This window comes from Globicephala melas, chromosome 7 (assembly GCF_963455315.2).
Source record: "Globicephala melas chromosome 7, mGloMel1.2, whole genome shotgun sequence".
Lineage (NCBI taxonomy): Eukaryota > Metazoa > Chordata > Mammalia > Artiodactyla > Delphinidae > Globicephala > Globicephala melas.
The window spans coordinates 15,173,357-15,196,377 of NC_083320.1; the positions used below are offsets into that span (position 1 = coordinate 15,173,357).

At 41.0% G+C, this 23,021-nt stretch overlaps 1 protein-coding gene across 2 annotated transcripts in view; it reads right to left on the reverse strand.

The window, feature by feature from the left end:
- Positions 1-10,259, reverse strand: part of ACSL3 (acyl-CoA synthetase long chain family member 3) — an 81,005-nt gene extending 70,746 nt beyond the window's left edge. For both annotated transcript variants that reach the window (XM_030835588.2, XM_030835676.2), the window contains exon 1: positions 10,013-10,259. The gene's annotated coding sequence lies outside the window, so the exon portion shown is untranslated. The remainder of the gene's footprint in view (positions 1-10,012) is intronic.
- Between the last annotated feature and the right edge of the window lie 12,762 nt (positions 10,260-23,021).

Consider the following 23,021-nt stretch of genomic DNA (forward strand, 5'->3'; position numbering starts at 1 on the left):
TTCCAACTACCTTCCATTCATTCAACAATTACAGCTGACCCTTGAACACGGGGTTTAGGGGCGCCAACCTTCCATACAGTCAAAAATCCGGATATAATTTTATAGTCAGTCCTCTATACCCACAGTTCCACATCCAGGGATTCAACCAACTTTGGATTGTGTAGTGCTGTAGTACACATTTAGTGGGGGGGGGGGGAATCCACAAGTAAGTGGACCCACACAGTTCAAACCCATGTTGTTCAGGGGTCAACTGTACTTCCTGAGTTGAAGGAATCAATAAATAAATGAGTCTTAGGCAAGGTCTTTAATTGTCTCTGTCCTCCAAATCTCTGGTGTTCTTGCTTCTCCGCAGGGATGTGACTTATCCTCACAGCTTCTCTAGTCCCCCGGAACAAGTGATTTCTCAATTTTATTTGTCAACCTTGCTCTTCCCCAACTGCCCTGGACATCCCCATTTGAGTTCCTCTACCTCAAACTCAACTATTTTTTCAAATCCAATCTTGCTCAGCTGACTCTTGGCTACCCTGGCCAACATGACCTCTCTGACCTCTCTGACCTCTGTACTGCTCACTCAACATTAACCACATCCTTTATGTATCTTGAACACTCTCATCCTTAAGGAATTAGTATTCCTTAGTCCCCTTTAAGTGATGTATGCTTTTTACTTATATGATGGGTTTGGTCACATGCTGGACTCAGAATACCTTGTTATTTCTTACCAAAAAACTGCTTCTGAAGGACAGAAAAAATCAAAATACAACAAAAACAAGAAACAAAGAGGCACAAGGAAACTTTTGGATGTGATCAATACGCCTATTACCTTGATTGTGGAGATGGCTGCCCAGGTGTATGCATGTCCAAACGCAAACTGTATACATTAAATATGTGCAGATTTTTATGTATCAATGAAAGGACAGAGAAAGGAGGAAAGAGAAAAAAAGAATAGAGAAGAAAGAAAAGAGGAAAAAAGAGAAGACAGGGAGGCAGAGGAATAACTACCAACTAATATGTGGGTCAATCGTGTACCCTAAACTACTATCTGTCATCTCCCTCAATCCTTGCGATAGCCCTGCAAAGTAAGAACATCTTTATGTTACAGAAATTGAAATGGAAGGCTGAGAAAGGTGAAGGAATCAGATCAAATTTACACAGCAAGTTTCACCCACATATATGGCAATGATTCCTTCGCCACTCAACACAAAGTTGATGACCTAAAATAGTATATTTAGAAATGCTACCCGAACCACTATCGAGGTCATATTCAAAAGATGTTTAAAACTAATACGAAGATTCTTAAGTTACCCGACTGAGAAGTACACCATGTCAACCTACTTTCAAGGTGCTTTATAGACACTTCCAGAAAACTAAAGCACAAGGTAAATCCTAAATTATTGACGTTAAAATATAACAAAATCTACTTAATGTCCCTCAGTTTACTATTTACAATATCTCTTCCCAATCTCCATTAACCAGAGGTTACAATACATTAGACATTTCCTTGAAGTGTATTTGTCTATGTAAGGATAACGCTGCTTCAAAAGGTAAGGCAATGACAAAAAGTGAGTGGATGAACTTAGAAAATACTGTATATTCTAAAAATAAATAAATTTAAAATAGTTAATATTTACTGAGTGCTGACTATGTGCCAGGAACTTATCTCATATAAATCCTGACAACAATATATAGCAGATTTTCTTATTATCTGTTTTGTACAGAAGAAATTGAGGCACAGAGAGGTTAAATAAGCTGCTCAAGTTCACAAAACTAATAAGCCAGAATTCAATTCCAAGAAAACTTAACTCCAAGTCCATGTCCCTACCCACCAAAATTACAATGGAAAAAGGCACATTTTAGAGGAAAATTCTTAAACAAGCACTCAAATACAGAATTGGCTAAATCAAAAGTAGATTTATAAAAATTTCCCAAAAGGAAGGACACATGTGAATTATCCCTACAGTCATTTATGGAATTTAAAATGAAACAATATTAGATATATATCTGCAAAATTATCTACTAAGAACAAAAAGGGAAATAAAAATGAAAGTAAAACAATTTTAAAGTAAATTAGCTAAACTGAGATGTACCCACAGTCATGAAACTCAACTGATGGAACCACATAGATTAAGTGATATTGATTGAAAAAAAAGGATGCTGCATAAGAATACATACAATGCCATCTATACCAAGTTTAAAAATACATAAAACAATACTGTACACTGTTTAGGGATACATCCATATGTAGTAAAATTGCAGAGCAATGGATATGAATAACGAACACCAAATTCAGATTAGTGGTTAACTGGAGGATTTGGGGGAAGGAAGTGGGTTTCTTTAACTGGATTAAATAGTACGAAATATTTCTCAGACATACAGAAAGCAGGTCTCCTTTCTTTTTTTTCTTAAGAAAGAAAAGGAAAAAAATGGAATTAGCAGATTACAGAACCCAAAATTGCTTTATATTCCTGATCCAAAAAATGCTAAAAGGGCAATGTTAATGATTCCTATGTAAGAATGTTAAAGGAGAATGTATCCTGATGTATTTACGTTCAAGTTCAAGAAGAAAATTTTAGTTAAATTCTCTCAATTTAGTTTGTTACTCCTCACATTCTCCTCTGTAAAAACAGGGCTTTTATGGGGGGGGGGGAGAGGTAAGTTATGTGTAATAAAAATAGATAAACTGTCATCACAGCTCCTTCCAAGTATAATCATGCCTTCAGAAGTATATATGAACTTCAAACCAAGCTGTCACCCCAGAGAGGAGGTGCAGCGCCTGGGCCTTGGACTCTGGAACCTAACTACCTGGGATGAGGTACAGCACACACTTGGGCAAATCACTTAAGCTCCCTGTGCCTCAATTTCCTCATGTGTGAAATAAGAATGATAAAAAAAAAAAAAAAACTATCTCATAAAATTGAGAAGAAAATCAGAACAGCACCTGGCCAGAGGAAATACTGTAAAGGTATTGGCTATCATCTTTATTCCAAAGACCATTAGTATAGAAAAAGAAAAACCAGGCTTTGTATCAGAAAAATATTATCTAAGTGTGATTACTTTCCAAATTAAATAAAGGATAGAAAAGCTGACCATGACATGACAAACAAATGGGAAGCTTTTTATAGCAAGATAAGGTTTTTATTTTTCTAACATTCCTTAGTATTGTTATACCACCTCCAATGTGTACATATCTGTGTACACACACACCTGGTACAGATTCAAGGTGAAACATTCTATTCCGTCTCCCTTGTTCACTTAGCAAAAAGTCCAGTTTGTTGTAGAAAACTGGGCTACCACCTCCACCGTAAAGTCTCCCCTTTTTCCTGCCCTGTTCTGTCTGAGCTATACCAGACAGGAGCTATGGTATATACCTCCTGCCCTGAGCTATACCATACAGTAATGCATCTATTCTTATACCTTCTTCCCTTACACCATAAAATGTTCACACTTTCCTTTCATGAATTCTGAGTTCTTCGAGAGCAGGGACGATCTCTCTTTTTTTTCTTTTTCTAAATTATTTATTTATAAGTGAATTTTTTAATTTATTCTTCATTGCTGCGTGGGCTTTCTCTAGTTGCACCAAGCGGGGGCTACTCTTCGTTGCGGTGAGCGGACTTCTCATTGTGGTGGCTCTCTTTGTTGTGGAGCACGGGTTCTAGGTGCGCAGGCTCAGTTGTTGTGGCTCGTGGGCTCTACAGCACAGGCTCAGCAGTTGTGGCGCACGGGCTTAGTTGTTCCACGGCATGTGGGATCTTCCCAGACCAGGGCTCGAACCCACGTCCCCTGCACTGGCAGGCGGATTCTTAACCACTGCCGCCAGAGAAGCCCAGGGACAATCTCTTAATCATTTTCAAATTCCCAGTGTCTTGCAAGATACATACTAAAGAAATACATGAGCAAATAAATCATTGCCCCTATATATCCTCGTAATACCTTCACAAACAAATAGGGAACTATAGTTGGAGGCAATTTATCCAAAACATTGGTTACTTAGGTATCTTCAGTTCAAAATAAAAATTAGCAGATCCATTAAGCCCACTGAATCATCCAGTAATTCTTTACTCCTCCAAATGGGAAACATGAGAAGTAAACATATTTCAGTAAAAACAGCAGTTAAGATTTTAAATAAAAAGAATTTAGGCATTTAAAATGTCAGGAAGACAGAAGCAGTGCGAAAACTATTATGAAACTAAAAATAGCACATAAGGAAGAAATCACAAGATTTAATGTTTATATTGTCCTCTTCTTCAGAAAAGAAATAAACTATAATCAGAAGTCAGATGAAAGTATATACCATATTAAGGTGGATAAAAATCGAGATTAAGTCACATGTTAAATCAATTTCACACAATGCTTTGTAGTGAGGTTTTCTAAAAAGACTATGTCATGAGTCGGCAAATATTGGGCTGATTTTTCGGAATTCAACAGTTCTTGGCAATTTTCTGGAAATTGCTCAGGGCTCCATAATATGGTACTGACTCCTGTCAGGTGGTTACAGGCCCATCTTCTCTTACTATAAAGAGGTGTCCCTCCTCCCAGCTAAGGCACAGGGCTCACGTGCTTTGGATCCCATGCCCTCCCATCTTCTCACGAACTTTGCACAAACAAGTAACACTTTTCTCATCTATATTCGACCTCCCCCCTCAACAGACACCCTCCCTTCAGCATTTAAATATGCTAAAAATCAGAACTCGCGGAAGCAGTTTCCGATTCTTGCTGTCTCCATTTTCCCCATCTTCTACTTACTTCTGCTCCCCATCCTACCCCTACCACCACATCAGTATCTCCTGCCAAGGTCACCCATGACCTCCCAGTTGCTAAATACAACAGATGATACTCAATTTTCCTCACAGGGGTGTTCCACAGTATTGACAGCTTCCCCCTTGGCAGCAGGGACACCTGCTTCTGGCGGTCCTCACACCTCCCTGGCCACTATTCCTGTTTCCTTTGCAAGCTCAGCCTCCTATACCCAGCTCCATCCCTGGCCTCTTCCTGTTCTCTTTCTAGTCTCTCCACTGGCAATCTCTACACTGATAGCGTCAAAATGGTATATGAGTAATCACTCAACATCTCCTTCTCCCAACCCATATACTACTATTAATCACCAGGTCTGGCAATTTTGCCTCTAAATCTCCATTTTCTCAATATTTCTGCTAATGATATAAGGCTCTTAAGAGGATCAAATAAGCTAAAATGATAGTACTTTAAAAAGGAAAAGAAACTTTAATCTGAGTATTAGTATTCATTAAATTGAAATCTCCTCGAAAGCAACGACTTTACAAGTTCATCTTTTTATTTATTCCACATTGTACACCTAGCACGGTACTTTGCATGCAGACGGCATTCAGTAAATGTACTGCAATGAACTATTTGTATTGGCTTAATACATGTTCAACTGAAATAGTCACACATTTAATGGCTTATATTTCCCAAATCATGTCATCATTTGTCTCCTAAGAGGTGAGAATTTTAAGTTAAATCACTCTGTAAAGTGTAAACTACACCGGATACTTCCGATAATTATACTACTACTTATCTAAAGTTAGAAAAAACTGCCTAGCTTTCCTGAAAACATCCAAATCCCATCCTCAGGTCCAAATCTCACATAAGTTTCTTGCTTCCCAACTGTTCATCCAAAAGGGGAAAGTTTAAGTATTACAGGAATATTTAAGCTTTAAGTACCCCAAAGGCAGGGAGAATGACTTCCTGAAAAAATTCCCTCTCACTTTCATATCTTGCAATGTGAGCTGGAGTGACATTCTGAGTAGAAACAGACATTGAAATTAAAAGAATACTGTTGCTTAAAAGTTCTCTAACTCTTGCTTTATGTACTTTTAATTACAGCCTCAGAATGCAAGATGGTCATCTAGTAATATCTCACCATAACAATTCAAAAATCTCCCCAGAAGAAAATACAGTCTCTTCAAAAAGTGGTGTTGGGAAAGCTAGACAGCTATGTGTAAAACAACAAAATCTGAACATTCCCTCAAACCATATACAAAAACAAACTCCAAATGGTTTAAAGATCTGCATATAAAACACGACACCATAAAACTCCTAGAAGAGAACATAGGCAAAACATTCTTTGACGTAAATCGTAGCAATATTTTCTTAAATCAGTCTCCCAAGGGAAATGAAATAAAAGCAAAAATAAACAAATGAGACCTAATCAAACTTAAAAGTTTTGCACAGCAAAAGAAACCATAAACAAAATGAAAAGACGACCTATGAGAGAAATAGCTGCAAATGATGCGATTGACAAAGAGTTAATATTCCAACTATGCAAACAGCTCATACAACTCAATATCAAAAAAAACTCAAACCACCCAATCAGAAAGTGGGCAGAAGTCCTAAACAGACATTTCTCCAAAGAAGACACACAGATGGCTAACAGGCACATGAAAAGATCCTCAACATCACTAATTATTAAAGAAAATACAAATCCAAACAAACCACAATGAGGTATCACCTCACACCTGTCAGAATGGCTACTATCAAAAGTCTACATATAATAAATGCTGAACGAGAAAAGGGAACCCTCCTACACTGTTGGTGGGAATGTAATTTGGTGTAGCCACTATGGGAAACAGTATTCAGGTACTTTAAAAGACTAAAAATAGAATCACCATATGATCCAGTAATTCCACTCCAGAAAGGATGAAAAGTCTAATTCAAAATGAACATTTGGGTACATGTATATTAGCAGCACTATTTACAATGGCCAAGACATGGAAGCAACACAAGTGCCCATCAACAGACAATTGGCTTAAGAAGATGTGATGTGTATATGCGTGTGTGTGTGTGTGTTTATAATATTACTCAGCCATAAAAAAGAATGAAATATTGCCATTTGCAGCAACATGGATGGACCTAGAGAATATTAAGCTTAGTGAAAAAAGTCAGACAGAAAAAGACAAATACTATATGATATCACTTGTATGTGGAATCTAAAAAATAATACAAATGAATATATATACAAAACAGAAACAGACTCACAGACACAGAAAACAAACATGGTCACCAAAGGGGAAAGGGAGGAGGGGAGGGACAAATTAGTAGTACGGGATTAACAGATACAAACTACTATACGTAAAATAGATAAGCAACAAGGATGTACTGTATAACACAGGGAATTATACCCAATATCTTGTAATAACCTATAATGGAATATAATCTGTCAAAGAAAAAGAAAGAGAAATAAGTAAAATTAAATAAAAGTAATTTGAGAGGTAAAGAGATGCCAGTGAGGGCTTCCCTGGTGCCGCAGTGGTTGAGAGTCCGCCTGCCGACGCAGGGGACACAAGTTCGTGCCCCGGTCCGGGAGGATCCCACGTGCCACAGAGCGGCTGGGCCCGTGAGCTATGGCCACTGAGCCTGCGCGTCCAGAGTCTGTGCTCCGCAACGGGAGAGGCCGCGACAGTGAGAGGCCCGCATACCACCAAAAAAAAAAAAAAAAAAAGAGAGATGCCAGTGAAAATGTTCCCTTTCTAGATCCTGAGTTTTAAGTCTGATCAATTTTCTTTCTACCGTACTGATACTGGGCAATCTTAATTTAAACAAAACTGGAATCGCTGGAAAATGACATATAGTTTATTTTACATATTCGTATATTTATTTTCTTAGTGTTCCATACCACTCTTAAAAATTATTAGAAGTAAACTCATAAAAGGTAAATTTTAAAATTAGTATTTAATATTAGAGAAGACTAAAATAACATGAATGCAAAATGCCAGCTGGTATCATGGACTCAATCCTGGAACAGAAAAAAGGGCATTAGTGGAAAAACTGGTGATATCTGAATAAAGTCTATAGTTAAGAGGATAATATCAATATTAAATTCTTGTTTTGACAAATGAACCAAGGTTATGTGACACGTTAATATAAGAGCAGGGGAGCTGGGTTATGGTATACAGGAATATTCCATATTTGCAACTTTTATGTGAATCTCAAATCATCCCAAAATAAAAAGTTTAAAAATATATATATAGTACCCAGTCTAGTCAACAAGCACTACTGGTCACCAACCATCTAAGGGGAAAAACAAAAAAGCCTCCCTAGACTAGGTTTCCATCTAAATCACAATCCTCTATATAATATTTGTTCACACACTACTTGTCCTTCATTACACATTACACATATAATTTGTAATTATATATTATTTGTATGAGATTTGCTTCGTTTGTTTCCTCCGTAAAGGCAAAGCTCACATCAGTTCTGTTCACTGCTGCATTCTTAGCACTTTACATGGTGCCTGACATAGAATAGGAATTAAAGGCTCTAAGTGAGCAATTAATTGAAAGAGGAATGGTTAATTTAAGCAGAACCAGACAGCAGAGGAGCACATAAGCAATGAGAAAAATGTTGGGGCTTTAAGATCTGACTTCCCAAACCAGACAGGGATTGCTCCTTCCCATCCCTCCTTCCTTCCTTCTTTCCTTCAAGGACATGACTCAGAATATTTCAGCTTTAAATCAACCAGCGCAAACATCTTACAAACCCAGTAACTGAGACCCAAAGACACTAGGTGACCCATACATCCAGTGGATCTCTGCTCTACACCCAACACTGCCCTCCTACAGAAGCAACTCTTTCTATAGAAAAAGAGAGAAACCAGGAAAAGTCTAAAGGGAAAATGCCAGAGTGACTAAAGAAGCCTTACTCATTCCTAAGGGTGAGAAGTGCATGGGGAGACGCCAGAACACAAAAGAAAAGAATAAAGTCTGTGCAGCACACTCCTGTGTCACACCTCCGCCCTGTAATAACCTACTAATACACTTTCAGGAGCACCTCAGCAGCACCCTTCAACTCTCGGAACTAATCTGGGGAAACAGAAAAGGTTATCATCAAACTACAGCTCTCCTGGCCACTCAAACAAAAATCCACGGTGACAACTATTCAGCCAGCCACCAAGGAGTGGCAGCATACTATAGTGCTTAGATGTGAAAGCTCTGGATTTTCAGACAGGCGGATCTGAATCCCAGCTTCTCCTCTTACTGGCTGGGATCTGGGGGCAAGTTAATATATCCAAACGGCAGTTTCTCCAGCTGTAAAATGGGAATAACCGCCACCCTAGTGGGTTGTTAACAGTTTCAGAGATACTATACAGAAAGCTCTTAGCACAACACCTGCAATAAATGTCAGCTGTTTGTCATCTTATTCGGCTATAATCACTTTCACGAGGCCTATTCTCTCTAACGTCCATATAATTTCAAAGACGTTGTTCTACCCTATTTTTGAAGGGCCATATACACAATAGCTTCGAGCACATTTTCTAAATCCAGCCTGGACAAACCAGTTCTATGTCTCTGGGCCTCAGGTTCCTCATCTGTGAAACGGGCCGGATCATCCCTACCCCACTGGGCTGCTGGTAGTGAGCACTCTCTCAGTGTTACACATTCCACTACTGCTGTATAATTAAAACGCACCTAGGGAAAATAAACCTTCAACTCCCAACCCCAAAACAACAGTATTCATCCCCGCCCCATCACCACCGGTCGTGGCCTGAACAAATACCAAAGTCGACCCATCTCACACCCCCAATATCTCCTCACACCCCGCAGCAACCCACCCCCCCAGTGTGGGTTTCCGAAACCGCAGGGCTCAGTTTCCTCCCAGCGACGGCGTCAGAGCCGGGCTAGTGAAAGCTGCCAATCCCCCAGGTCACCCCGCCCCCAAAGCGCCGGGAGAGACCCCGCGCAGCCTTCCTCCCCCGAACAGCGCGGCCGCCCGGGCTGCGGTTCCCCCAGCTCACGTGGGCCCTTCGGCCCGGGCGCCACCTCACCCGCTTCCCGGACCCCACGGGCGCGCCTCCCACACACGCCGCGAGCCGGCCCCAGAGCCCGCACCGCCAGCGCGCACACCCTCGGCGCCGGGCTCGGCGGCCACGTCGAGGAGCCGGGGCCTCCAGGCCGGCCGCGTCCCTCCCCCAGTCCCGGGCTGCCCTCGGGCCCAGCCCGGCCGCACGCGGAGGCCCCGCCGCCAACACGGCCCCGCCGCTCCCCACAGGCGCTGCACTCACCGCGACGCCGGAGCTCCGGTTCCTCCGGCCCATGCAGGCCTGGCTGTGCCCCCAGAGCATTCACGCCCCGGACCGCCTCCTGGGGACCCTGACGCAGCCTCCGCGAGTCGCACTGCGAGAGGGCGGCGGTCGGCTGCCCGGTGAGCTGCCGCGCCGACTCGTCTCAGCCCCAGCACTCGCGACAAGCGCAGCGTAGCGCCCCAGCGCCTGCAGACCAGCGTCTGTTGAGCCGAACCGCCCAGGACGCGCGCCCCCGGCCGGCGCTCGTTGCATATGCAGAGAGGCAGCAGCCCATTGGCCCGCGGGCGGTGGCGCGTGCGGGGCTGGGCCTATCGAATTCCGGCCGGGAGCGCGGCGCGGGCGGCCGGGGGCGGGGCGGGGTTACTATGGGTCATTCGCCAGAGCCAGGGCGGATGGGACCCAGCCGCAGCCGGCGCGGGGCGGGGACAGGTCGGCGGGGAGGGACGGGACCACTGCGGCCGGGGGAGGGGAGGGGAGCCAGTCTGTGCGGCCACGACATGGGCGGAGATGGGGCGGGGCCGGCCGGGTCTGCAGGAGGGCAGTTCCTGGGGTAAAAGACCACCGCCTTGTCTCCCGAAAAAAGAACTAGAAAACGCAGATATTGCTGTAATGCATAAATCTTAATATAGTTCAGGAAAAAAATGAGCGTTATTATTTTCATTCTTAATTGGATTACTTGTTTCGTTCTTGCACAAATTTGTCAGATTTTGTAAAATAAAATGATTTTTGGAAATGTCTGAAGCGAGAGGGTCTCAAAAATTCAAAGCATGTTTCTTTATTGTCTCTTGTTTTGGCCTTACCGAACCCAGCAAATAACCCATCTCCCCTCAGTGCACTCACTACTTATACCATATTGATATTTGTTTTCAAATGATAAAGTTGACCCCAAATTATTGTCTTTGTACGTTCTTTTTATGAAGCTAAAGGTGTTCCTGTATTTTAAAGTTTGCCATTATATTTCACTTTAGACACTACAAAAAGGAAAAAAACATAGAGTGCAGGTAGACTGCCTTACTGCAAGCAAACGAACCAAAACACAAATGCCTAAAACAGCAAGTACAATACACTGTAAGAAAGATGGCTTTCATTACCCAAGCAGCAGTGGGATTGAGCTTTTTTTTTTTCTTTAATCCAACATGTTATTTAGTTGGTCTGTGGACAAAGTTACAACATTAAGTCAGATTTGATACCACAGGAAATAAAACATTTGGAGGGGTTTATTTTGTTTTGAAGTAATGAAGGAGCTAGAAATAGCTACTTGAATAGTAAACCTCGATGCTATGCAAAACTTGTCTTTAAGTAGGTGAAAGGTGACGTTCATGAGCCAGCCTCAGGCTAAAGCAGGGGCTCACTTCCCAAGAGAATCTCAAAATCCGTGAAGCCGCCTGAACTTGAGCTGGGTGGAGTGATGAGGCTGAGAGCAAAGAAATCTCACTCACCTTGGGCCCCAGGCCAGTTTAACTACCTAAAGGAAAGGATACCTGATTCAGGCAACCTGCTCTTCTGCTAGAAAAATAGGTTAATTTGCTCGCTAATCTTTCGAAGTGCTGTCAAAGGTTAACATCCTGAAGATAAATAGAATGCAGAATTTCTTATCTGAAAAGACTGCCACCATTCTGCATGCTGAGGGAAGTATACCTTAAAAGTGGTAGTTCCAGAACCAGGAAAAGCCTCTAGCAAAATAAGTAATTTACAAGGGAGGAATCTTTTTTTCCATCAATAAGCATAAAGCAGACTAGTAGAATTCCAGCAACATCTTAACATCTTCATTATCTTGTTCTGTACGTGTGTGTGTATGATATATATATTTTAAAGGAAAATACTCCTTGGACTCAAAATTCTAAATTCCCATCTTGTTCGCTTAGGGTAAACAGAAATGTAATGTTTCCAGTCTCTAAGATGTTCTGTTTTTAAAATAAAATAATATATGCACAGTTGCTTTTCTTTTATTCAGGATTTCAGTATATTTTTACTTAGAGCTTTTGAGGGAATTATGGAATTTGGCTGCATTTCCCTTCTTTTTAGAAAAACTCAATTCAGAAACTATAATGGCCAACTGAATGAAAACATCCAACAGTTCCTTTTACAGTTTTGTTATTTCTCCCAATTACAAGGCTATTGAGAGGAGATATGTTTGTAATTTTCATGAATACCTAATGATCTGTCTCATGTGAAGGGTCATAGAAATAGTTTGTGCTCCTATAGCAAACTATATACTACTAGCATTTTCCATAATCATTATAAGGTAAAACCAGGACCAGCTGATGTTTAAAAGTTTAACAGAAACTTTTTGTTCTTTCATTTCTGGTGGATTGGGAAGGGAAGACCGTGATTGAGGTAGCATACTATACTATATTTTTGAGTTAAGATGGCGCTGGCCTCAAGGAGCAGAACATCCAACAAAAACCAACTTAAATTACATCATTTATTTACCTCACTTAAAGATAACTCAAGAGGCAGGACAAGTCCACGACTGGTCCAGGGACTCTGCTAGGTCACTGAGGACCTCAGCTTTTACATCTTTCACTCTGGCTTTATCCTTAGACCATGATAGTCACAGATGGACGCCACAGTTTCAAGTGTCACATGAAGACACAACAGCATCTGGCCAAAGAATAGGGCCTAAATGCCGCTTCTCGTCAAGGAGGAAACCCTTTCTCAGAAAGCTAACAACTGACCGCTCCTCAAGTCCTAGTGGCCGGATTGGGTCACGTCATTTCCTAGCTGCAAGAGAAACCAGGAAATGCCAGCATTTTTGGCCTTTCTAGTGGAAGGTGGACACCATCAACACAGAAGCAGCCATAGGAAGGAATAATGTGGGAAGCCCAATTCAGAAGTGTCCACCGTGGGTATCACTGGAAATTACTCACCTCTGACTAGAAGTGGCTTAAACAATAAAACCATCTGTTATCTCACTTAAAAGGTCCAGAGGAAGGCAATTCTAGGGTTTCTTCAAAGGGCTCACTGGTGTCATCAGAACCCAGCTCCTTCTATCTCTTTACTCTGCCATTCTCAGTCTTCATGTTCTGTCTCTTCCTGGTTACAGAGTGGCTGCAACTGCTCCAAACGTTATCTTTACACAATACTACATCCAAAGCCAGAAGGGGAAATTGGCTTCTCCGACATGTCAGTATGTGTTTTTTATGGCACTGCATCTTCCCAAGGTGTATTCAGCCCACTTCCCCTAAACCAATCACTAGCAAATGAAAATACCCTGATAAGCTTAGCTCAATCATAGATCATCCACTAGGGCTGGGAGAGGATGTTCTAGCAACTGGGGACAGAGCATCATTTGACCTTTGGTTCAAAGCCTATGCCATATTTTGAAGCACAGGGCCCCACCCCAAAAGAGCATCATCTACAAGCTGACTCCTTAGCTGGGCCTTTAAGAGACCTTTAAGAGTTCTATCAGGCCGCATGTATATGGTAATATCCATGGATCCTATAGTCACATGCCCATTGCTGCTACTGTGCAGGAAAATGAGTTTCTTGGTTGCAGATCAGTGTTATGCAAGATTCCATGAAGGCAAAGCCGATACTCTGTGGGGCCTCAGGTTGTAGTGCTAGCAAGACTTAGTAGGCAGGATTGGCAGAACTGTGCCTGGGTTATGTATCAGCCCTAATAGGGACAAATTACTGCCTTACACTCTGGTAGGGAGAAAGCCCTGAGATGGAGATTCACAGGCGCCATCAGCAAATCCTGGACGTGTGACTGCTGAGGGGATATGTTCAGGGCATCAGCAGAATCTGCTACAGGTGGACACTCAACAGTGTCTGCCATTATCATTTTGTTTTTAAAAAAAGGAAACTGGAATGTATTTTAAGAAATTTTCCAATTACTGAATTTCAAGGAAAGAATCAGGAGAATTCTAAGAGATCTTGTATATCCAAATCCTGTGGTCCTTCTAGGAAGTTCTTTGCAACACAGGTATCAACTTTAGGAGGGATGCACAGGTTGATCATGGGGTGAGACATCACAGTGGGACATCCTCTCATCCACTAAAGATCTCTAGGGATTGAGACTCTCAAACTCAATGTCTTTCAATGACACTGGATTCCATAAACACTCTAGCAATGTGTTCTTTCTTCAATTTAAGGTAATTTAATTTTGTTCCACTTTAGTGATTAAGAACCGACCCGCCTCCTTTTAGTAACCCTTCATATTAATGAAATACTTTAAACTCCACTTTTACTTTTTCTTTTCCAGGCTAGACTATCTTTTTTTTTTTTAACTCTTTTCCAAATGACCTATCGTCTATCCCTTTAGTCATTTTTATTATTTTTCTCCTTTCTTCGTCATCTGGAGGACGAAATAAAATACCTAAACTTTAACAAGGGCCTGACAATTGTAAAACATATTGAAAGAATCCATTCCAAGTCCTTACCTGTCAGAATTCCATTAAAATAGCCTAAAATTAATTGGCTTTTTAAAGTAACCACACATACTTTTTCATTCCTGGTTCATTTTGATTAATGATAACTTCCAATTAAGGCAGTGAACATTAATTAGCTATGCATACTTATGTGTCTAAAAGTCTCTTCAAATCCATTGTTGGGCTTGTTTGCTGTTTTATGTATTAGTCTCTGAATACTTAGCTTTTTATATTATTTTTATTAAACCTCTGTAATTTATCAATTATATAACTCTCCTATCCATTTTATATCTGTAAAAAAACTCTGAATTCAGGCAGTTATATTAAACTCTCCAGAATAGTTGGTTTTCTATTATTTTTCAAAGATGTACTGGCACAGAGACTCAATATATTTGATTAAAAAGAGATAACCTAGAGTATCAGCTAGAATTAATTTTGGCTGCATGTACCTGAGAATGCAAAATAATAGTGGCTAGACCATGCAAAGGTGTATATTCTACATAAAAGGAGTAGGGAACGAGGTAGTCCAAGGCTAGAACAACAATTCCATGAAATCATCAGGGACCCAAGATGCTTCTCTCTTTCTGCTCTGCTATTCTCAGTGTGTGGATTCTTCATATGTGACCATATTCAAGGTCCATATTCGAGGACCATATTCAAGGTCCATATTCAAGGTCATAAAATAGCTGCTAGAGCTCCAGCCATTACAACCACACGCTGGCATTAAGAAGGAAGAAAGGGGGCTTCCCTGGTGGTGCAGTGGTTAAGAATCCGCCTGCCAATGCAGAGGACATTGGTTCAAGCCCCGGTCTGGGAAGATCTCACATGCCACGGAGCAACTAAGCCCATGTGCCACAACTACTGAGCCTGAGCTCTAGAGCCCGCGTGCCACAACTACTGAAGCCCACGCACCTAGAGCCCGTGCTCCGCAACAAGGGAAGCCTCCACAATGAGAAGTCCACGCACCACAGTGAAGAGTAGCCCCCACTCACTGCAACTAAAGAAAGCCCTCGCACAGCAATGAAGACCCAACACAGCCAAAAATAAATAAATAAAATAAATTTTTTTAAAAAACCCTTAAGAACATCATAAGCTTTAAAAAAAAAAAAGAAAGAAGGATGTAAAAGGCAATAGAGAGTTTTAGGCAACACAAACTGTTCTATATTTTTCTGATAAAGAGCCTTCCTATAGTTGTGAAATAAGTAAATAACCCCTAAGACTTCTTGGGAACTGTCTTAATTCCTTTTAGCATTCCTTACTGAACTTACTTCTCACTCCCTGCATCCTTTTTGTTTCTTTTCTCTGGACCTGCTATAATTTCTCTCCATCATTATAAAGTATTTGGAAACCAAACCTGGATTCAATGCTCTAATTAACTGAACATTAATTCAACAGATATTTAAGTGCCACCAGAGGACAGGTACTGTGCTAGATGTCACAAATATAGCACTTATCGAGACAGAAATGGTCCTGACCTTCAAGAAGCTTATGCTCTAAATCATTATAATAAATAAATAAAAAGATAGTTCCAGAGTTGGAGGTGCTCTTCGGACATTTAAACAGGATAACTAGGAGAAAAGAAGAACAAAGACAATTTTGGATAGGGAGGTCAGGGGAGACAACTCTGAGAGGTGACATTTAAGCCCTAGTGAGGAACTGGCTGATATTTTTGGCAGGAAAATAATTTTGTGACTCTAGAGAGCCTCTCCCAGAAACTAGAAATATATTCTCGTATCACATGGACTTGACCTGGCATTTTTAGAAATCCTGCCCAGTTTGCAGAATCCATAAATATTACAACAAGGAACACAGTCCTATCACCCAAACGTCCATTATATCTTGCTTTGTCATTTAAGGCATTTAACTCAATGTCAAGTGCTCTGGGAAGATCCCAAGCAAAATTACTTGTCCCATTCTCCCTGCGTTGTTCATGCTATTGTTTTATCAGTTAGGTCTCCTTGGGATACAAGCAATAGAAAATGCAAATTCAACTTGCTTAAGCAATTGGAGTTTAATGGCTTACAAATTAAAGGGTGTACATCGGCCTTCAGGGACAGCTTGATACAGAGCTCAAAAGGATCAAAAAGAGTAGTTTTGACTTTCTCCATTCCTCAGATCTACTCCTTGGTGACAGTGTTTGCTTCATCCTGGCTTCCCCACCCCCAGGGCATCAAGACGGCTGGAGGTTATGGAGACTCCTCTCCCACTGGAAATTCCAACTCTCCTCCCAGAAATTTCATTTCCTCTTGAGGCATTATGTCTCTCCTTGCTCAATTTATGTCCCCAACAGTATACTCTGTCTGTCCAGACCTGACTCACCGGCTCCAGCCTGGGATCCAAGGATGGAGGTCAGCAATTCACATCTCAGAAGCACGAGGGAAAGTGTTGGGAGGTGCGTGTAGATGTCCCACAGGAAAATCAGAGCGTGTTACTGGTAGAAAGGTGAAAGGAAACAAAAGCACCATATTGCACTACCGTGAGCTTAGTGCTTCTTGTGCTGTATTAGGTCAATTGTGTTTCTCTCTTTCTCAAACCCCATGATGAACTGTTTGAGAAGAAGAACCACATCTTCATCTTTTTATTCCATAAGGTCCACCCAATGTGCTGATAGATATAATACCTGCACCAAGTGAGCTCAACACACATTTGCTGAATTCAACTATAGAGTACGGTACACACATGTGTAAGTGTAGAGGAGTACATATACCAGTGATGGTATTTGCAGTACATTTAAATCTCTCACAAGACATCAAACTATTTTTTAAAAGTTTGACTGAGAAACTGTCCTCACACTACATTTATTTCAGTTCTTGCTTCTGTGATATTTAGTTTATCTTAATAGTCATTCTTTCTGCAGCCAGTTCATTCCTATATATTTTTTCCTCAATCATATATTTCAATCCACATTTAATTTACCATTTTGTAAGTCTTCAAATCTAGTCTACTCAAAGTATTCTCCATGGAAGGCAGCATCAGTGTCACCTGGTTGCTTGTAAAAAATGCAGAATCTCAGGCCCCACCCCAGACCTACTTGAACCACATCTGCATTTTAACAAGATTTTCCGAGGATTCATAGAAAACCATAAAATTTGAGAATCACAAGTCTCCTGCTCTAGACTAGCACCATCCACTGAGGATGTAATAGGAACCACATATGTAATTTAAAATCTTCTGGTAACCGCATTAAAAAGAACAAAGAAAACAAGCCAAATTAATTTTAGTAGTATACTTTATGTAACTCTATCTCAAGTATTATCATTTCAACTTGTAATCAATATAAAAAATAATTAATCAGATATTCTTTGGGGTTACTCTTTCTAACCTGGTGTTTATTTTGTACTTACAGTACATCTCAGTTTGGACTAAGCACCTTTCAAGTGCCTCGATAGCCACCTATGGTTAGCAGCTACTGCAGTTGGTGAAACCACATAACTCAGATTGGGACTTGGTCTTTTAACTGACATCACACACCTGGTCTCAGGACTTAAGGAAGCTCAGGTTCTTAATGTCTCATGGCAGAAAGAATTCAGTGAGAGACAAAGTGATAGGTAAGAAGTAGATTTAGAGAGAAACACATTCCACAGAGTGTAGGCCATCTCAGAGGTGAGAGGCCCCGAAATATGGCATGGTTAGTTTTCATGGGCTGGGTAATTTCATAGGCTAATGAGTGGGAAGGTTACTCCAACTCTTCCAGGGGAAGGGGTGGGGATTTCCAGGACTTGGGCTACCTCCCACTTTTCGTCCTTTTATGGTTAGCCTCAGAACTGTCACTGTGCTGGTGGGTGTGTCATTTAGATGCTAATATGTTACAATGAGCGTATGATGAGGCTCAAGGTCTAGTGGAAGTTGAATCTTCTGCCATCTTGGACCTCGTTGGTTCTAACCAGTTTTTGTCATGTCCTATGGCTACGTCATTCTTTTAAAGGTTGTGCCCTGCCTCCTTCCTTCCTGTTTCATTGGCACAGCACTGGACCGTAAGATGCATGAAAACAACAGACCATGTCATTTCACTCTCCACTGTAACCCAGTGCCCAGTACAGTGCCTGACGGGTAGCAGACACTCAATAAATGTTTGTTGACTTAATATGTTTGAGTGGAGAGAGATTTAAAATATTTAACCAGCACAGCAAAAGTACTGACCAAACAAAATCAAGACAGACCCAGGATGTAAACTATCAGTAGTGCCACATTAGAAAGAAATAGCATAATAACGGCCTAGAATACAGTCATCCCTCAGTATCTGCGGGGATTGGTTCCAGCAGCCCCTGTGGACACCAAAATCCAAGGATACTCAAGTGCCTTATATAAAATGGCGTAGTATAATGAATACAGTCAGTCCTCAGTGTCCGAGATTGGTTGAACCCACAGAAGTGAAACCCACAGATACTGAGGGCCAACTGTATGGGAACTGGTCCAATCCCTTCACATCTCAAATGGAACATGGGATACAGACAGGTGGGTGATGTATGCTTAGTCACACTTTTTTTTTATTACGTACACTAGGATTAGACGATTAGGTTTTAACTTCCAACCCAGAGAGGCTTCCACTGCATCCATTCATTCAGTGAGCACCTACTGTATGCAAAAGCATCATGCTGGACCCAGTGGGGGAAGAGACATAAAGAAGAATGATATTCATGCACTTCCAAGAAAACCAATTAAGATCATTTTCATTTTCAATGGAATGGAAACCCAACTCAAACTAATTGGCACGAAGAACAGCATTTATTCAGTCATATCATTGAAATTCTACAGGTAGAGTTGGCTTCTGGGGCAGCTTCCTCCAGACTCATGTGTCCTCAGTTCTTCTGCCTCTCCGGAACTGTCTTCCTTCATGGGTTGACTTCATCCTCCACGGCTACCCCAGCCCTAAGCAGCTCTTCCTCAAATCACCAAATCAAGCCCAGAAAGAACGACTATATTTTTCAGAAATCCTGGGAACATCATCTTGCATCGCATTGGCCATGATTGGATTAATTGCCATTGCTACCTCTAAAACAGCCCTTACGTGTTGGGAGATAAAACATTCTGGCTCAAGTTAGTCATGGCCCATCCCCAGAGCTGAGAGTGTGGTCAGCAATGTTAGGCAGCATGTAGGCTTAGAGTGAGGAAGGGCTTTGAGTAAACGTGCTTCAGATGAGGGGAGAGCAAGCTGGTGTGCAAAACACAATAACATCTGCCCCAGGACCTGTGTTTTTTCATTTCACTCTCCCACTTTTGAGAAGGTAAAAATTAATCGGGAATACCCTCCTCTCCACTCTCTTCCTTCTCTCCCCTCCAGTTTTCCATCCTTTCTTTTCCTCTTTTCACTCTCTTAAAGGTAGAAGCATCAGGTGGACAGAATTTAGAATTATGGTCAAAGTCAAAACAGAGAAGTCATTTTGGTTTTTCTCTGTTGCTCCTTCAGCTCTTGAAAACCTTTATCATTTGTATTTATCTTGGTAAACACAGTTTTTAGTCTAGAAATTTTTAATGAAGTAAGGCCATGCCATAACAGCCAATTAAAAAAAATACTGGGGAAGATTGTTTACTTGCATCTTGCTAGTTTATTTTTATTTATGCTGAATTTCTAATGATCTTGTAAACACTTCTAGGATTCATACACAAATAAAAAACCTTTTATATGTTTTACATGTTATCTGTTTTATATACTTTCTAGGTAGTTTCTACCTAGAAACTACACCACTCTAGTATCCATTATACGGGCATACCTTGCTTAAGAGCATATTGCTCAAACTAGTATAAATTGTGGAAGTATCAAAGCATTAACTAAAGGTCAAGTGAGTACCTGATTTATCACACCTGGGTACAAACCGCTTTAATTGGAACTGGGGAAAACCAAACTGTGACTTTGGGAAAGGGCCCCTCTCCATTCTGTGTGTTCCTGGCAGAACTACTGGTCACCAAACCTTATCCGCTCTGGCCACAGAAGTACAGGACCCAACCTGCCAATCAGAACATCCTATCCCCCCACCCAGTCACTGGGTACTGGGTCAAGGGCAGTCACATGATGCAGGAAGACACAATAGGAGTCTATCCCTGGCATTTTATATCTGTATCCTAAGAAGGAAGCTGAGTTAGGATGATCGAAGCCTAAAGTTTGCTGAGTCCAGATCAACTCTCTCTTAGAAGCCAGCAAGCAGACCAATACAGCTCAGGAAAGAGCCAGTGGGGAGAAACCCCAAATCTAATAGTGCTTGAACCCACCCCCATTCTTTCTAGGAAAATAAGTCAATACGTGTGTGTGTGTGTGTGTGTGTGTGTGTGTGTGTGTGTGTGTGTTAGCTTAAGCTATTTTGGCCTATTCACAACACACACTTCCTGGTATACAAACAGGAAAATGAAAGAAGGATTTCAAAGTGAAATTCACTGAAGCTCAGGAAGGTAGCTTGTTACTATTATGAAATTGTGGTTATGTCTTTAGTAAACAAACAGAATCATTTACCATATATTCTATCATCCCTTGTCTGTGAAGCAGGAATCGTATTTCTAGTGCTTCCTTTTCTCCCTGCACTAGGTCAGGCAAACTCAGGTTTCTGAGTGAATAAAAGAGAAATATAATACAGTGTTTCCTTTTAGACAGACCTTCTGCTTGTATCACTCTCTCCTCCCCTGTCCTGGTAAACTGAATGGATGGTGTGAAATTTCTGTTGGACTATTCTCTAAGTCAAAATGTTAGGGTGGAAAAATAGCACTTGTGTATTGAATCAGTGGTTTGCACATATTATTTTATTTAATAAAGGAACTACCCCAGTGAAGCATTTTCCTGTTTCATGGAAGAAAACACTGAAACTTCGTCAGGTACCTCCTGGAGATCCTGAAACAAGTGTGGGCAGCACCTGGACACACACCCAGGCCTGTCTGACTCCCAGCCCATGATTTTCCCCACGGCATTACATTGTTTCCCAGGGAAGAGGGCAGTAGTGTCAGTCATCCTGGGGGTATGTTTATATCACACCGAATGTCTATATGCTAAAATATTTTGGAAGTGTGGTCAGCATTCTCTAAGCCTCAGTATAAAAATAGTTAGCACGTTAGATAAGACTGAGCCTGGATTGAATGAGAGTCCGAAATGGAAATAAAGAAAATTCATCCCCTACCCCCTAAAAAAAAATACATGTTGATTACTGGAAGAGAAGGAAGACGAATGAAGAAAGAGGAAGGAGAGGATGAGGAAGAGGAAATTTCTACCATTTAAAAAACAAAACTCAAAACAAGAATCATTCGTCAAAGACCATCCATCTCAAGTTAGCCATACTTGAAATTGATACATAAAAAAGAAAAAAATGATAATCAGCTTGATTTACCTGAGAAAGGAAAGGATAGATATTATGGTTTTTAAAAACTATTGAGCTTTAAGTAGCAATTAAGAGTAGAAAAATTGGACTTCCCTGGTGGTGCAGTGGTTAAGAATCTGCCTGCCAATGCAGGGGACACGGGTTCAAGCCCTGGTCTGGGAAGATCCCACATGCCACGGAGCCACTAAGCCCGTGAGCCACAACTACTGAGCCCACGTGCCACAACTAGTGAAGTCCGCACACCTAGAGCCCATGCTCCACAACAAGAAAAGCCACCACAATGAGAAGCCCGCGCACTGCAAGGAACGGTAGCCCCCACTTGCCACAACTAGAGAAAGCCTGCGTGCAGCAACAAAGACCCAACACAACCAAAAATAAATAAATAAAATAAACAAATTTAAAAAAATAAAGAATAGAAAAAATTAAAGTCCGATTATTGCCAGAAATACAACCAACCTCCCAGACCCAAGATTTGAGAAGCAAGGATGGAAAAATTGGGCAGTCGGTCAGGTTTACTTTTGAAACGGCCTCACTAAGTGCTTCGTCCCATACAAACTCTCAACACCCCAGCAGCCCAACCTCCCTATACAGGCTTATTGTACTAGATTTCCTGCCTCCACCCCATCAAAGCTTGTCCATCCTGTGTCTCATTAACTAAAGGCATATTCTCTGTTTTTTATAACTTAACCTTTTAATCTTAAAACACTGACACAGAAAGTTTTCTAAAATACATTGCTGCTCTATGTGTATAAAATGAAAATGCAGAGAAGGACCAGAAAAATACACAATGTAATGAGGGGGGAGGGGAATGGTGAGGTGAGATCGTGAGATAAGGGCAGATTTTCCCTTTTATTCCACTTTCCATTTATTTTATATTTTTAATCTTTTACATTAAGCATGTGTTCGTGTGTAATTTTTACAAAATGAGTGAGAAAAAATGACAAAAAATATAGTTTAACTCATTCTCTTCTTTCCAGAAAAATTTTTAATAGCAGATTAAAAAGAATCTTTTAGAAAAGCTTCTTAAATACATAAAAGGGATTTACAGGAGGGGGCAGTTTCAGATATTCCTGGGGTTGGATGACAATTAGAGGGAGGTGTTTTCTGTAGGTGGGATTTTTTAACGCAACTTCACTCTTAGTGCATTTGTGAGCAGAACCTACACAATCACAGCCACCATCCCCACATAGCCACCGTGCAAAAGAAACTTCTATGTTCTTATGTGTGTCTATACCGAGTTATACGGTTTAAAGGATATAAGCCGAATACAGGGTAGCCTCTGGAGGGGAGTGGTCAAGTAAAAGTCAGAAGACATTC